The 18,833-nt window shown below is 29.1% G+C and overlaps 1 protein-coding gene and 1 long non-coding RNA gene across 3 annotated transcripts in view; one reads left to right on the top strand and one right to left on the bottom strand.

Annotated features, from left to right (window-relative positions):
- Positions 1-18,833, bottom strand: part of LOC127290437 (amyloid-beta-like protein) — a 694,733-nt gene that overhangs the window by 308,499 nt on the left and 367,401 nt on the right. The gene's annotated exons all lie outside the window — the stretch shown is intronic.
- Positions 14,739-16,869, top strand: LOC127290438 (uncharacterized). Its single transcript, XR_007844339.1, has 3 exons — positions 14,739-14,860; positions 16,353-16,488; positions 16,661-16,869. It is a non-coding gene; the product is annotated as an uncharacterized LOC127290438 (long non-coding RNA).

Genomic DNA, 18,833 nt, shown 5'->3' with positions numbered 1-18,833 from the left:
TTTTAGAATATATGTTTCCTAATGTAAATTATACAATTATTAACGTAAATATACCGTCAGGTGCGTGCTTTGTTTTTCGTAAAATTATAAAGAAAATAATATTTTAAATAATGATTTAACCTTACATTGTGTAAAAGCTAGAATTAAAATTATATTGCACAATTATTTGAATAAGTATCATATTAAACTGAAAATTAAATTAACATTTTATTCAACTCAATTTGAATTGATATTATATTGCACAAACAAATGAATAGACACTATATAGCACAAATTTCTCAGTTAACACTTTATTGCATTGGAGTTTGACTTAACACTTTATCATCGGGTGGCGTCGATAAGGAAATATTAGAATTACAAAAGCTAAAAGGAGTTTTAATATCACAAATTCATAAATTGAAAAGAGCCAGAGAGTTACATAGTCCGAGATACACAAAAAATACCAAACCATCTTTTAATGATAATTTGGAATATGATTAAAAATAAGAAAATGTATGTAAGTTTATCAAATGAAATTAATAGTAAGGTATATATTTTGAAGGATGGTCTCCAACAAGGAGCCGTAAATTCTCCCCTCCTTTTTAATTTGTATATGAGTGGAGTACTTAAAAGGTACGATTTTAATATTTCACCTCAGCGTGGAAGTATAGGTTTCGCTGATGATTTAGTCACATATTTTAAAATCTTTTTAAATTTTCTTTTGCCTGCTAATTGAAGAAATATCTACGGGAAATAAAGTGGGTTGGAAAGAGTTCAAAATCAAGGCGAGAGAGGGTGACGACGAGCATATTTCACATCGAGGGGGAATTTACTAGTTAAAAACGTGTACACTTGACTACCGGTATTACACCTCATATTACCCTTATTACTAAGTTATTACACGTTATTACAGAGTATTACACATTATTACAGATTTTTTTGCGTTATTACAGCACCGTAATAACACATAATTACACGGTATTACACGTTATTACACAAGTATTACAGGAAGAGTGTACACTTGACTACCTGAGTATATTCCCCCTCGTTTCACATAAAGATACAGTTAAATATTTAGGAATTCAAATTGATAATAGAATTAAGTTCGTTGGGCACATAGAAAAAACACTAGAAAAGGCCAAAAATGAAAATTTTAATTACAAAAGACTTTTCTATTCCTTCAAAATAAATTTTAGAGTAAAGGTAATCTGCTATTTATTGTTGATAAGGCCGATATTAACTTATGGTTGTCAAATTTGGTTCGGGATCGCGCCCTCGACCATGGAACAACTCAGAATGTTTGAGAGAAAATGTTTAAGGGCTTGTCTGGGGCTATACAGGGATCCGGGCACTGGATTTAAAAAGTATATTGCAACCAAAAGATTGTACGATGCAGCGGGTATCCCCAGAATTGATATTTTCATCGTAGGACTCATCCGTGATTATATCGCGAGAGCTACGATTAATCATAATAATCCGCTGGTAACGTGCTCCCTTTTGAAAGAAGAAAGAAAACTGAGAGATCTAGTGTCACATGGCATCCTGGTGCCAGAGACATTTACTTATCTTGACGGACATGGTTTTGTGGTTGACGAGGGTGGGGTGCCGATCCTTTATCATATAAAACGTCACGCAAGTGATAGAAAAATGAAATTTAATGCTAAAGACATAAAAAATAATTTTAATGTTACGATGCGTTATTCTATGGGCCTATCGAACATTAATTTTAAAAGGAGAACAGGAAAGCATTTAAAAATGAAATATTGGTGGCTCAAAACACCTAATATTCAGATTTTTTTCTTTATAAATTACTCATCTTTTCAAGTAATGGTGTGGGGACGTTAGTGTCATGTCATAGGAAACCTAATCCCTATTTCTCATGACTATGACCTCTCCCACGTCCAAATGACGGAAATATTTTTTTTCTTCTGTTTTTTAACGTCCTTTCCTTCTCTTGCATGCCCATTTTTTCATTTAGATGTATAAAGGCGTATTAGGATTAAAAACTGTTAAATATAGTGTGATGCACAACTTCCCACTAACGCTGGAGCATAACTTCCCATTTTCTACATTTTCAAAATAGTCGCAAACATTTTAATATTACTGTAATATTACGATTAGCGATAAATACAAAAACTGATGGAAATACCTATATGGGCAAATCCACAGAACTGGCTGATTTTTACTTATCAAGATGAAAATTTTCCAAATAGCAAGCACACCTTTTATTTATGGTTTACTTTCTTTAAAATATATTCAAGAACAATTATCTTCTTGCGTAATTCATTTTATTTTAATGCCGTTTGAGTTAAAAGCCAAAAACGAAAATATTATTTTTCTTCTGGAAATTATAATTAAAAATGGCATTTCTTTGTTTTTTTTATATATTATTTGAAATATGTGCAAAACATTTTGAATAATAAAATATGATAAAATACAAATAATTAATTTTTTAATTATCAAAAATAAATTATTTATATTTTATCATATTTTATTATATATTTTATTTATTAGCATTTAATTTTTTATTTCTGTAAATTAAATTGTTTACTTACTAATTTTGATATTAACTATTTTAACCAACAAACTGACATTATTGACATCGATTTTGATATAACTTTGAAAATAAAACAAATTAAAGGATAATTCATTTTTCACGATTAACTAGTTAAATTTCGATAAATTTTTTTTATTTTTAATTTTTAGACGTTATAAATTGAAAATATAATTTGTCGTTTGCATACAAGAATTATAATAATGTCTTTATATAATCACACATGTTTTCAACTCATCATATTTTATCCTGTAGTTGTGCTACTGAAAAAAGGCTATGTTGAAAATGGTTCACGCTTAAACATAGAGTGATAATTATTGGAATATTTTCTTTAATTCTGATTGCACTCTATTCTATGATACATACATTTGTTCGTCTGTTCACAAGCAATAAGCTCCAATTTGAAAAATTCAAATCGAATAATCGCTGCAAAAGATATTTACAAAAATGTATAGACATTTCATTATTATAAAATAATGAGTAACGCTACTTTCAACGACTATCATTTCTTTTTATTTAAGAGCACATATTTTTTATTACTTTCAAAACATTCTTCAATAAGTAAACTATAATTCACCACAGTTTAGAATTGTTCGGATCTATGCCGAACAAGTTATACCTATAAGAATTAAAATTTATACCTGGAGTAACTGTAACGAAATCCACGTCAATTCTACCTTTTCTTCCCCCACTCACCATCCTCTGAACCATCCCTCCCACGCACCCTAAATACATCCTAAGGGACCTTACTTCTGTCAAGGCCCAGAACCACTAGTGTTAGTCTTAGACTTTGTAAAGAGACACGTATCTAAATCTACGGACTTAGAACGTGGCATTATTACGCTCATTTTAATAAATAAAGAATAATACTTTGTTTACGAATAATTTATTAGAATTTACTTATTTCTTGTAATTAATAAATAATAAATTATCTACGGATAATTTATCATCTGATAATATTTATTAATTAAATTCAAGATTATAAAAACCCGTCACAAAAATGGCGATCCTGAGCCAGGATACGTGTTGAGTTTACCTTTTTACGGAAAGTCGCTACTAACTCTACAAACCGTATCTTGATACGAACCTGCAGTTAACTTACTGTAAAATTTAAGTGAATAGTGACGGAAGTGTTTTGTTTTTGATAAAGAAAACAAAAATATATACATAAATATTCTTTTAAATTGGGGTAAAATTAGTGGCTGAATTGAAGTAGGCCCTATTCTACGTAAACCACTAATCTAAAAGAATATTCAAAAGGGCTCGTCGATCTAGACGATAAGACCTCGGGAACGCTAAGCAGTGCGGTAAAACCCAGAAGAAGAAGGAAAGAAGAACACCACTGGACCATTGTCATCATCCATCAAGAAAGAGGAGGCAAGTGAAAAAATAAATATACGACAAATATATATACATATATATATATATATATACATAAATTTTTGAGAATTTTGTAATTTTGAGTAGTCGTTGGTATTCTCCTGGTGTTCCAGAGCACTGCCACCGTTAATAAAATAAAACCTGAATCCGAATTAACCTTGTATGTACTCCATGTAGACGGATTGTACAAGTGAGGATTTTAAAAACACACATACTTAGAAAAACTTTGTAACGCGTTCGGTACACATACACCCGACACTCGAAATTTAGAAACAATTTATATATAAAAAAAAAAAAAGAAAAATCTGGCTTTAAAGTCTTACTTGAGATTTTTAAAGAGTTTTGATGAGAATATTCATCAAGATTCTTTAATTAATAATTCTGTTCCATCTCTTCCTACACCTGAAAATCACAATATTAATATTACAATGACGAACGAAACTGACAAAGTTAAAGACAATACTATTAACAAAGATGATGACAAAGACACTCTAAAATTAATTTTAGAAAAATTGACATTACTTGAAAATAATCAAAGAATATTAAATTCGGAAAATGCTAAAAGAATGGATGAAATAGAATTTCTTGCTCATAAACAAAACCTGCTTTTAACCGAAGACGAAGAGAACGACACCGAAGAGGAGACAATAGAGCGGAAACATAAAAATTTTCCTCCAAAATTAGATGAAACACCCAAAGATAGTGAAAAGAATATTTATAGAGAATTTCCAGAATTGTATAATACCGGACCCTCCTCACAGCGGGCGATCAGTGCCACAAGTGTAAGCGGCGCGCATTCCCTGCCACAGCGAGTGGCTACAACGGAAACCTTTCCTGCAAAGGACATTATAAGAACTATAGAAATTTTAAATGGCCAAGACGATGCAGGTGTTCAAGACTTTATCTTAAACGTGAAACGCGCTATTTACAAATGCTCACAACCTGACCTTTTATTAGATTTTGTAAAGGCAGAAAAAATACAAGGAAATGCCAAACGTGCTATTCGGCATTGTCCTACAAATAGTTTTGAAGATCTATTTACATCTCTTAAAATAAACCTTTCTTCTGAAACATCTGTAGAACTATGCAGGGTTAAACTAGACAACTGCAAACAAAATAATGACACGGTGCAAATATATAATCAGAAATATAGACAATTATTTAATGAACTTAAATACGCGATTCAATCAAAACACTCCGGGACAATGGCTCGAAAAATTGCTCTTCAAATTGAAGAAGAATCAGCCATCAAAAGATATATTATGAACCTTCGGGAGGAAATAGGTACTCAAGTTAGACCATTAAAACCTACATCCATTATTAAAGCACAAGAAGAAGCTTTAGAAGCTGAAACGTGGTATCGCGAAAAACTAAAGAGTAGTGTACTGTCTACCATTAGACCACACTCACAACCAAATTTCGGAAAAAATGTTACTTCCGGTCGGAAACCCTTTCCAGTTCAGAATTCTTCAAACAAATTTAACCAATCTGACCCACCTAACCATAACCTACCTTTAAATCAACGCTCTACTATGACATGTAACTTTTGTAAACGAATTGGTCACACTTATTCTCAATGCCGCGATAGACTGAACTCTGATTTTCACACAAACCAGAATCAAAAAAGACCCCCGGGGCGAGTTCACTATACAAAAGAGATTTCCTCAGAGGAAGAAATACACGACAAAGAAACAGGCGACGGAACAGAAACGTCGGAGAATATACAGACCGAATTAGCTGCATATCCGGAAGATTGCAATCAATATATGTACGACCTTGCGAATTCAAACGAGATGTACGACTCCTCGTGGACACAGGAGCTTCTATAAATATAATTAAAAAATCAAATTTTCTAGAAAATCTTCCCAAAGAGTTCCATGCAAAACAGTTCAAAATGGGAAATGACGTTCAAACCTCTGAGTACAAAGTAGAGGTAAATTATTTAGACAAAAAACATGTTTTTCACATAGTTCCTGACGATTTTCCATTACCAGAAGACGGTATTTTAGGGTTACCATTTTTACAGCAATATTTATATCGATTGTCAAATGAAACATTGCGCTTGAATGAACATGAACACCAGTTAATTGAAGATGGGATTGTAATACCACCAAATCAAATTAAATTAATTCGCATTCCTGTAACAAAGAAAAAGGGAACAGTAGGGATTTTTGATAACCCCTTTATTCCAGATTCAATCTACTCCATACAAGACCAAACTGTCACTGTCCCGATTAGTAACAATTCTCCTACAAGTAAACACCTGAATTTAAAGGATATTAATTATAAATATATCACATCTAACGTGCCGGAACCGGGAATTATGTACATTCCAGCGAATGAATTATCAAAAAGAATTAAACTGCTAAATGATAATACACGACTGAACCACGTAGAGACCTGTTTTAAAGAAAACCTTTTGAAAATAATTCACTCATATCATGACATATTTCGGTTACCAGGCGACCCATTACCTGGTACACATCTTGCGCACCATAAAATTACACTCAAAGAGGATAAAATAATTAACACCCGATCTTATCAACCACCAAAATGCCATGAAAATGAAGTGTGCACTCAAGTGGGAGAAATGCGTAAAGAAGGTATTTTGAGAGACTCTGACTCGCCTTACAATTCACCAGTGTGGATTGTACCTAAAAAATCAGACGCATCTGGTAAGAAAAAATGGCGCGTAGTGATAGACTTTAGGAAAATTAACGAAATCACAGATCAAGACTCTTACCCAATACCAGTAATAGATGATATTATCTATAATTTAGGCAACGCTAAATATTTCTCTGCTTTCGATCTTAGCTCAGGTTTTCATCAGGTACCTATGGAAGAAAGTTCAAAAAAATTTACAGCCTTCTCGACACCTGACGGACATTTCGAGTTTGAAAGAATGCCATTCGGATTAAAGAATTCTCCTGCCACATTTCAAAGAATGATTAACACTGCATTGAATGGTCTCATTAACAAAATCTGTATGGTCTACTTAGATGACATTGTTGTTTATGGCTCCACTATAGAAGAACATAATACAAATTTAGTTACACTTTTTGAAAGACTGCGCCAGACTGGACTCAAATTACAACCTGATAAATGTGAATATTTGAGGCCCGAATTAGAATATTTGGGACACTTAGTAACTAAAGATGGAATTAAACCTAACCCCAATAAAACCAAAGCGGTATCAGAATTTAAAATTCCACATAACCTTACCACTCTAAAATCATTCTTAGGTCTCTCCGGATATTACAGGAAATTTATTAAGAACTATTCCACAATTGCCAAACCACTTACAGAACTTACTAAAGGATCAAAAGAGTTCCTCTGGACTCCAACTTGCCAAAACTCTTTTGATTCATTAAAAATGTCCCTTTGCAATGCACCGGTATTAAAATATCCAGACTTTGAAAAAGAATTTGTTTTAATTACAGACGCATCTAATGTAGGGTTAGGAGCTATCTTAAGTCAAGATGGTCATCCTTGTTATTATATTTCAAGAACTCTTAATGCACCCGAACTCAATTACACAACAACTGAAAAAGAACTCCTTGCAATTGTATGGGCAGTTCAAAGATTCAGACAATATCTTCTAGGTCGCAAATTTAAGATCCTAACCGATCATCAAGCGTTAAAGTGGTTATTTAACGTAAAGGATGCATCTTCGCGATTAATGAGATGGAGGCTTAAATTAGAAGAATATGAATACGAAATTCAATATAAAAAGGGTTCCTAAAATACTGCAGCCGACGCTCTTTCTCGCATATGCCATATTACTAGCAAAAATAATTCGGTACAACCAAACAAAATCGAATTTGATTTACAAACCGAGTTACCTGAAATCGAGATCCTAGATGTACCGTTGGAACGAGATCTTAACACACCGACACCATTCAATAATGTAAAATCATCCTCTCACGACACACATTCAACCGATCAGATAGAATTAAATGATTTTGACTTTACAAATCCATCACCAAATTTAGATCTAGAACTTATTCAAAACGAACAACCACAACCTCAAAATTCAACACCTATTAGATTAGACGATCAACAGTTGTACCAAGAGTATTATAAGTGGTTCGCAAATCGAACAGAAACTAGGGAGGTAGAAAAACCGAATGCCAATGGAAAATTATGGAAACAATTTCGAAAACGTTTTACCGATGATCCCAATATTAAAGTCTTACCCCCGTATAGTGAAAAAGATTGGCTCCGAATAATTGATAACACTGCAAGATGGACAATCTCAAAAAAACTCACTATTTTAAGAATGCACTTTAATGACCCCACTATTACATCAACAGAAAGAGTAAAGTTAAAAATTTTAATATCTTTCATTAGCTTTAAATATCCTCAAATTAAGATACACACCTGTTTTAATTCAACCACCGAATTATCAAAGGACGAAAAACAACAGATTATCCAAGAAAGTCATGGATCTATAATGACTCAACATTTTGGCGAAAATAAATCGATTCAAAGAGCACGTGAATTAGGGACTTGGAAAAATATGGAGAATGAAATAGTAGATTACATTAAAAAATGTCATACGTGCCAAACTCAAAAGTTAACAAGAATTAAAAGAAAATCCGAAGCAATAATACCCGATACTCCGGTTGAACCAAACGATAAAATCGCAGTAGACATTTTTGGACCTTTACCCGTTACCTTAGAATCTAATGAATATATACTTTCTATTCAAGACATGCTGACGAAATATCTCATACTAATCCCTCTAAAGGACGTTCATTCTGAAACAATAATAGAAAAACTCTTCGATCATTATATTTACATTTTTGGATCACCGAAACACATTTTGACTGATCAAGGACAAAATTTAGTATCTGAATTAATGCAGAACTTCGAAAATTTGTTCCGAATCCAACACATTAAAACCACAGCTTTTCATCCGCAGAGTAATGGTAGTTTAGAAAGAGCACATAGTACAGTTAAGGATTTAATTAGGACAGCTATGACAGATTTGCATACTGAATGGGACAAAACACTTAAATTCATATCAATGGCTTACAATACAATGTTACATGAGGGAACTGGATTTAGCCCATTTCATCTAACTTTCGGTCGAAATGCAAACATACCTTCTGTACTATCAACTACTCCAAGTCTAAAATACCCTGATTTTGTTAAACTTTGGCAGGAAAGACACGAAAGGTATATCGGTAAAGCTCGAGATAAAATTCAAAAAAAAAAATGCAGAAACTACTGTTTACGACTACTTTTTTCTTCACCATTGTATACTCCAACATCATATTTAAACCTATTACGAATACAGCAATATTCGCAGAGAACTTGGGCACTACAAGCCTTTATCATCGAACGTGGAAGTTAATTATAGGAGTGGATACTAGTAGTATCTATAGTAGATTAATCCAAATTCAGGATGCCTATACAAAGGCAGTCGCATTATGCCACGAATGTGCAGAAGAATTTGAAATTAATGTACTTAACAATCGCATACTAAGAATGGCAGATCTTCAGGTTACACTTCGTCAAATATTAGGATTTTCTCGTACAAAGAAAGGAATTTTAAATATCATAGGATCCATATCTAAGACACTTTTCGGTACTCTCGATGAGAATGATAGAGAGATTATTAATCAAGAATTCGACAAAGTATATTCAGATCAAAAAATAATTACAGAGACAATAGGGAATCAAACTAGGATAATTAAAACACTATTAAACACAGCTTCTCACGATCTACAGCTTCTTAACCAAGAATCAGGATCCTTGATTAATCAACTTAATAAACTAGTAAATTCGTCAAACACTAACGCAAAAAACACTATAATCGCCAATATGCTTACTGTCTGTACAATAGCAATCAGTGAATACAGCGAAGACATTAATTTAATAATAAATGCTATAAACGATGGGAAACATGGTATTGTACATCCTCAAATTCTTACATCAAATATGTTAATTCGAGAATTACAACTCATCGAAGAAGAAACTAACACCAAATATCCAATTAAATTGATACCGCAAAATTATCAACATATTATTGACATATCCGACATAACTGTAAGCATTACACACAAACAATTAATATACATTCTTAAAGTACCAGAATTAGAAGAACCAGTCCTCCAAACTTTACACTTAATTCCAATACCTATTCGTCATGGAACAGGATTCATTGCACCAATCCCATCACACGAAATCCTACTCATTAATCCAGAAAAAACTTTTTATGTCCCTTCTGACACACAGACAATGCGAAATTGTAAAATATTAGAAGACACTTTTATTTGTAAAAGGGTACAACCAACTTTTCTTATCAGCGAAGTAGAAAACTGTGAAACTAGTATTGTTAAACATAGATACAAATCCATTTCCGATAAATACTGTGAATTTTCTGTTTTTAAAATAGCAGAACTAGCATTTATACCTCTTCAAGATCCAAACCAATTTATTGTAATACCAGAAAATGAAATAGAATTGAACGTTGTTTGTAACAACAAAAATGAAATTACAACCATTAAGGAACCTAGTCTAATTCACAGTAATTCCGATTGTATATTACACACTCCAAAATCAATATTAAAATTACGTAAATCAATCGAACATAACTCCGATATCAAGTTCAAAAAAAATATCTCTTTTGCAATTAGTCAAAGCGACTTAAATTTATTAAGCTCTCAACTACCCGTAATACAAGAATCATTACATAGAGAAAAATTTAATTCTCTAAAACGTAGTATAGACACTATGGAAGCTTCGATTCAAAGTATAAAAAATATTCGTAGAACCAAAACATGGGTGGAAAAAAGCACAGATATATTACAATATTTAGGATATACATCATTAGTCATTTTAACAATTTACTTACTTTATAAATCGGGAGTTTGTAAACTATTTGCTAAATTACTTCCTACGAACCTATGTATTAATTTATTCTGCGTCAAAACAAATGTAAACAATATACCAAATGTACAGTATACAAGTGCCCCTACGGCACCAACACCACTAGATGAACATCTAAAAATCAAACCTCTATCTATAAGGTTTCGACCTTAGGGACTAAGGTCAATCTAAGTTGGGGGGTGTAACGAAATCCACGTCAATTCTACCTTTTCTTCCCCCACTCACCATCCTCTGAACCATCCCTCCCACGCACCCTAAATACATCCTAAGGGACCTTACTTCTGTCAAGGCCCAGAACCACTAGTGTTAATCTTAGACTTTGTAAAGAGACACGTATCTAAATCTACGGACTTAGAACGTGGCATTATTACGCTCATTTTAATAAATAAAGAATAATACTTTGTTTACGAATAATTTATTATAATTTACTTATTTCTTGTAATTAATTAATAAATAAATAATAAATTATCTACGGATAATTTATCATTTGATAATATTTATTAATTAAATTCAAGATTATAAAAACCCGTCACATAACACCGTAAATTTCATTTTTTAAGTTACTTAATTCGATTTTATTTTTTATAAAAGACTAGAAGGTTCACATTTATTCAATTTTCTTATTTCAATAGGTTCTCAGAGATATTACAAAATGGTTGAAGTATGAAAATAATTAATATAATACTTCTAAAATATAAAAATATGTGAGTAACATGAAATCGGCCGGTTCTGTGGATTTGCCCATATGTATTTAATTTCGGAAATGTTTCTTGGACACTGCCTTCAATATACTAGACTTTCGCGCGCTGATTATTTTGTTTTAATCATTAAATTATTTTCTGTTAATAAAACAGTAGTATAATGATGTTTTATATGACATTTTATATTGATACTACATTCGACTAATTGATTGCTAGGTGAAAAAATGTCCTTAAATATAATATAATATAATATAATATAATATAATATAATATAATATAATATAATATAATATAATATAATATAATATAATATAATATAATATAATATAATATAATATAATATAATATAATATAATATAATATAATATAATATAATATAATATAATAGAATATAATATAATATAATATAATATAATATAATATAATATAATATAATATAATATAATATAATATAATATAATATAATATAATATAATATTATATTATATTATATTATATTATATTATATTATATTTGTTAATTAATCAATGTTATTATTGTTATATTTTATGAAATTTATTCAAAATATGAAAATAATTATTGAAAAGATGAATAAAATTTTTTAAATGTATTAAACATTTGTTAATTTAATAATAATATTTATATATCTTATTATATACTTACTTTACTTATCATTTTAATTTCTAGTATTAATTGCCGTTATTTTTCAATATACCATAATTTTTAACTAATTAAATTAATTTTTTATATTTTTTTAAACATTTTGCTTCCTCGTGGAGGAAGCTTTGTAGTCCTTTCGTTTATAAAACTTTTCAGAGTGGTGGAAACAAATTTTTTTCTTTATAGAAACATGTTATATGAGATCCTGATCAATTGTCCGGATGTATGTATGTGTGTGTGTGGATCCCTTTTTTGTTTAGAAGATAACTTTAACAGGTTTTAATGGATTTAGATAAAATTTGGTAGGCTCATTTATCATATTAGTATCTCAAATCTGACCAAAGGATTTTGAAAAATACCCAAAAAAAAAATTTTATCGTCTTTTTTCAAAAAATTTTTTTTTAATCGAAAAAATTTTTAAATAGAAAAATTTAAGGTTATATATAATAAAATCGTATTCCTTACGTCAAGACGAACCGATCGATATATATAAAGTATATATTTGAGGTAAATTTAAAGAATTAATGAAAGTTAAAAAATCAAAAATTCACATTTTGGCAATAAAATTTTGCTTTCTCCACGAGGAAGCAAATTTTTTTGCTGATCGTAAAGAGGAAGCAAAATGTTCATGAAATGAACATCTGAATTTACAACTTGTTTAATTTACTTTTTGGTATTATTTTCTATAGGTATAATAAAATATTATAATAAAAATAAAAAAAGTTCAAATATGTAGTGAAAAGGAAATTGTAAAGGTCCTTGAAAAGGACATACAACGAAATAAATTATTATTATTATTATTATTACAAAAATATAATAAATAATTAATAATAAATAAAACAATAATAAAAAATAAATAAAAAATATAATAAAATATAATTAAAAAAATATAATAAAAATCTCAGGTCGCGGTTCATGTATTAACTACCGTCCTTAGCGGAATCTCCCCATGAGAGAGGTTCGTTTTGCCAGAAAGTAGTGTGTAGAGATTATTAGAGATCCTCAAAGGAGAGTTGATGCATGTTTCCCCTTTTACTACTTTTGCGGGTAACCGGAATCGGAAGTGATGAAAAAATATGATATACTATTGGTCAAATTGAGCAGGATTTTTTAAAATACCTTTAATAAAAACTATTTCATACAACCGCGCTCATTTTTCGAACCAATTAAATTTGATTAACTTCCGATTCCGGTTACCCTCTACCAATTACAGTTCAGCTCGACTTGCGTCAACTCCCCCTTGAGGAACTCTAGATATTATCATATGTAACTTATGCACGATAATGTGAATTTATTATTATTATGTTCAAACATGTATTATATATATTATATTATATATATAATTATATTATTATATTATTGGAGTAAAATTCCTGTAGCGAACTAAGTGAAGAAAAAGATGATCGGATCGGGCTGTAACTTGCACATAGTTTAGCCCTAGGAGTAAGTAATTTAACCACGAAATATTGTTAGGTTTTTTCAAAAACTGTCGGAGTGGGAGGGGGTTGAATTTTTTTGAAAAATGTAAACAGTGAATTTTTGAAGACTTGTAACTTTTAAACAGAAAGAAGAAAAAAAATTGTTCTGTATGATTTCTAAAGGTTTTTTCCTGCTCTTTCGAATGGTGCAAAACTTTTTTTAAAAAATTGAAATTTTGATCCTTTTTTTGAAAATTAAACATTTTTTCGATTTTTTTTAAGTTCGGTCCTTTTTATTTTTTTTTTTGAAAGCTAAAAATGTGTTTTTTCACCACAAAAAATATTGAGATGTCCTTATTTGTTATTTTCGAAATATAGTAATTAATTAATTAATGTTAACAAAAATGAGATATTTCCGAGATATTTCACAAATAAATAAAGTTATTGCAATCTTGAACGTACCAATTGAAAGCTGACGTAATTCCGCATTCAACGAGCCCTATGTGGACTATTTTAGATTAGAGGATTTTTTATAAACAATTGCCATATTAGCCAATTGCTTATTAACAATTTATTAACATCATATGGAGATGTCCTTTTTTGTTATTTTCGAGATATTAGTTAATTAATTAATTAATGTCAATAAAAATTTATATATTTTATAAACGCATTTTTTTCATTTCTTCATTGGATCGGCTGAGTTCTCGTTGTAGGATCGCAGGTAACCCACAGCGAGAAGGCATCGGGCTTATTGAACTCGCGCGACAGCACACCTTTCAACCATATGCGTTTATAAAATATATAAATTTTTATTGACATTAATTAATTAATATCTCGAAAATAACAAAAAAGGACATCTCCATATGATGTTAATAAATTGTTGCGTTGCGTAATTCTGACGTTACTTAATGAAAGTAGACATAATTCCGCATCCAACGAGCCCTATATGAAGTACTTTGGCTTAATAAATTGTTAATAAACAATTGGCTAATATCACTGAAAAAAATTTGGGTGACATGCTGTTCCGGCGAGTCCTAAATGAAGTGTAGCTGCTGACCTCTTCATTGGATCGGCTGAGTTCTCGTTGTGGGATCGCAGGTAACCCACAGCGAGAAGCATCGGGCTTATTGAACTCGCGCGACAGCACACCTTTCAACCAGGGCGGGAGAAGTATACGAAATAAAATATGTTTGTCAGTGAATGTGGTTAGACGTAATATTTTATTGTTGTTTCATTTTTAGAAAATCTATTTTTGCATATTGCAGAATTTAGTAAGTAATGAAACTATATTTATATATTTATATTATTAATGTTACTAATTTTATTTTTTTACATCTTGTACATAATCGTAAAGTTAAAAATAAAATATAAAATTTTTTTTTGAATATATCCACATAACAATTTTAATAAATACAAAAATTTCTAATTATAATTGTTATTTTTATGCAATTAAATTAAATTTTCTTACGAATGTGTGTAATTTCTTATTTAATTATTCTTTTTTTATTTAGAATTTATTGTTCAAAAAAAAATTAGTGAAGGAAATATTTGTCCCGATGAGAATGACATTGAAATGTCTGCAACACTAAATAAAAACAGCAGTATTAGTGAAATTGAAATGTCAATATCGAGAGAAAATATAAATTTACGTTGACTGAAAGTAACTATAATTATATTTTCAAAATTTTTATTTTAAATTAAATGAAAACGGTTAATTTAAAAAATAAAAAATGTAATGTTATAAATAAAATAGATATTTATAAAATGAAAGTATAATAAAAATTTCTACAATTTATATATTAATATATATTAATTGAAATACAATAATAATTAATATTCAATTACTAAAAACTACTTCGAGAAAAAAAAAATATTAAACAATAATTAATCTTACACTTCTTTTTAAAATAGATAGATTTAAATTAAATTGTCAACTGAAATAGCTTTTGCCTAAATTTTGTTAACTAAAAAATAGGATATTAATACAATTGTGATTATAAAAAAAATTTTCAGACTTTACTTATTTACAAAATGAGTTGTATCATTTTTTAAATGATCCAGAAAACTTTTTCGGCAAGATTATTTTATCACAATATGCTAAAACAAAATTACTTGACCACAGTCGGTTGAAGGAATTACTTATTGTCAGACAATTAAAGCTTGATCCAATAGATTATAAGTAAGTTTCATAATTTTGCGAATTTTTATTTTTAATTTTTTTATACTTTTGAATGTAACATCAAATTTTTTTACAAATGCAGAATAGCATCCGATCAATTTTTAAAAATGACCGATCAAATTGTTGAACTGTTCCCAACAGAGGACAAAGAAATGTTTTTCGTTCCTTTCAAACCTGACGGTACAGAAAGTAGAAGTACTCGTGGCTGTTTATATAATTATTATAAGTTTTTATGGCAAAAATTACGTTTAACTGGTATTTTGAAATTACAATCTAATTAGAAAAAGGATAATTTGAGCATAGAAGGTATACATTTGTTTATAATAATTTTAATAAAAAGTTCTAATATTTTTTTTTTATTTAGATAAAAGTTTTAATTCTTTAACTGATGAAAATCAATCACTCCAATCGGTAGATGTATTTCGTGAATGGACTACTAACTTAATAATTACACAGTAATGGTTATGTACAAGATTTTTTAAAAATTTATTTTCAATAATTTTTTATAGTTCTTGGGAAAGAAATTTTTCTTTTATTTTAAAAAATTGTTTGAATATTTACTTATCAAATAAATTTTTTTTCAGAAACCTATGACAAGATTTTTTCACTGTTTTTACTTTCCCTTTATTTAACCGTATCGAAGACTTCTAAAACTGGAAATAAAGTTACTAAATAATTTAGTAAGAACAAGATTTTTAAATCTTTCATATTCACGTTCAGGTAAAAAATAGTACAAATTTAAAGTTATAAATTTATTTTAAAAAATAGTTATTACGAAGAAAATGTTATTAAATTTTTTATTTGTAGTTGTAAATGTAAATTATGACATATGTATATCAAAAGTTTGTTCTTCTGAATATTTATTTACAAATTGTAAATTGTAAAATTTTAGGATCCAGGGAACTTAACTGTGGAGAAAAAAATCAGGAGGAATGGTTAAAAAATAATTACCAAGTAATTTATCCGTAAGTAATTCTATGCGGAAAATTGAACAACATATCCATTTCAATTGTTGTCTTAAATGGGGATAATTATTTCATTTCTGATCCAATTAAGGCTTTAGAGACGTGCTTCAAATGTTTAACAGCACTTAGATCATTTCCATATTTATGTGACCACTTATGGTATTTTATAGGAAAGTACATTTATGGATTACAATCTCAGAAGTCTTATGAAGCAGTAACTAAATTTATTGTTGAATTAAATAAAATAGAAATTGAAAATAAATCTAAAACAGTTCGTAACGTGGAAATAAATAGAAGCGAAGTTTTAATTGAACCTTTGTTACTCGAAACAGAAATTCCAATGTAATTTGAAAACTTTTAAAAAGTTTGAATATTTATCTTTCTTTGAAATTGATATTTTAAGTATTATTGTATAGATATATTACTTTTTACTATACAAATTGTGTATTTGTTAGAAAAACATAAAGTTATTTTGAAAAATAAAATGGATGTTAAATCAATTCTTGACCATATACTTAAGTTTTTTTCATTTTTATACGGCGATCCAAATTATCCCTGAAAAATTGTGCAAGAAGTTGTCAATTTTATCATTGACTTTAATAACACCATTTATTTACCATCTTTAAAAAAAGACATTTTACAAACACTTTCAAAACACGATATTCCCTGCTGTTTGCAGAATGAAATAGAGAAGTGCTTTAATGATCATGGTGATGTTTTTAATAAAGTTAGAACGAAACACTTAAGATTTGGATTACTAAGGCCGAAAGGTTTCATTGATTATGAATTATTCTCAATAGGTTCTTCTTTTATCATAAAATATATAAATAACGACCTGAGATTAATTCCAGAAATACTTCATGCTTTAAATGTACATTTAAGGAAAAGTTTCAAATTTTTGTAGAAATTCCAGGAATGTTTAACGAAATATTGCAGCACATTGAAAAATTAAAAAAATAAAAAATTATAATTACAAACATCATGCAGGAAAAACTTTGGCAAAGAAAATATTCGAAAAATGAAGAAGGTAAATTAGTTTTACCCTTCAATATTTTCTACGACGATTTGGAAGTTGGTAATGCTTTAGGAATCCATGCTGGTAAAAATAAATTCGGAATAGTGTATGCACATATAGGCAAATCCACAGAACCGGCCGATTTCATGTTACTCACATATTTTTATATTTTGGAAGTATTATATTAATTATTTTCATACTTCAACCATTTTGTAATATCTCTGAGAACCTATTGAAATAAGAAAATTGAATAAATGTGAACCTTCTAGTCTTTTATAAAAAATAAAATCGAATTAAGTAACTTAAAAAATGAAATTTACGGTGTTACTCCAGGTATAAATTTTAATTCTTATAGGTATAACTTGTTCGGCATAGATCCGAACAATTCTAAACTTTGGTGAATTATAGTTTACTTATTGAAGAATGTTTTGAAAGTAATAAAAAATATGTGCTCTTAAATAAAAAGAAATGATAGTCGTTGAAAGTAGCGTTACTCATTATTTTATAATAATGAAATGTCTATAAATTTTTGTAAATATCTTTTGCGGCGATTATTCGATTTGAATTTTTCAAATTGGAGCTTATTGCTTGTGAACAGACGAACAAATGTATGTATCATAGAATAGAGTGCAATCAGAATTAAAGAAAATATTCCAATAATTATCACTCTATGTTTAAGCGTGAACCATTTTCAACATAGCCTTTTTTCAGTAGCACAACTGCAGGATAAAATATGATGAGTTGAAAACATGTGTGATTATATAAAGACATTATTATAATTCTTGTATGCAAACGACAAATTATATTTTCAATTTATAACGTCTAAAAATTAAAAATAAAAAAAATTTATCGAAATTTAACTAGTTAATCGTGAAAAATGAATTATCCTTTAATTTGTTTTATTTTCAAAGTTATATCAAAATCGATGTCAATAATGTCAGTTTGTTGGTTAAAATAGTTAATATCAAAATTAGTAAGTAAACAATTTAATTTACAGAAATAAAAAATTAAATGCTAATAAATAAAATATATAATAAAATATGATAAAATATAAATAATTTATCTTTGATAATTAAAAAATTAAT

The sequence above is a fragment of the Leptopilina boulardi genome, unplaced genomic scaffold, assembly GCF_019393585.1.
Source record: "Leptopilina boulardi isolate dan_hultmark-lab unplaced genomic scaffold, ZJU_Lbou_2.1 LbouV2_66, whole genome shotgun sequence".
NCBI classification, from domain to species: domain Eukaryota; kingdom Metazoa; phylum Arthropoda; class Insecta; order Hymenoptera; family Figitidae; genus Leptopilina; species Leptopilina boulardi.
This window is presented reverse-complemented; position numbering and strand designations above follow the sequence as displayed.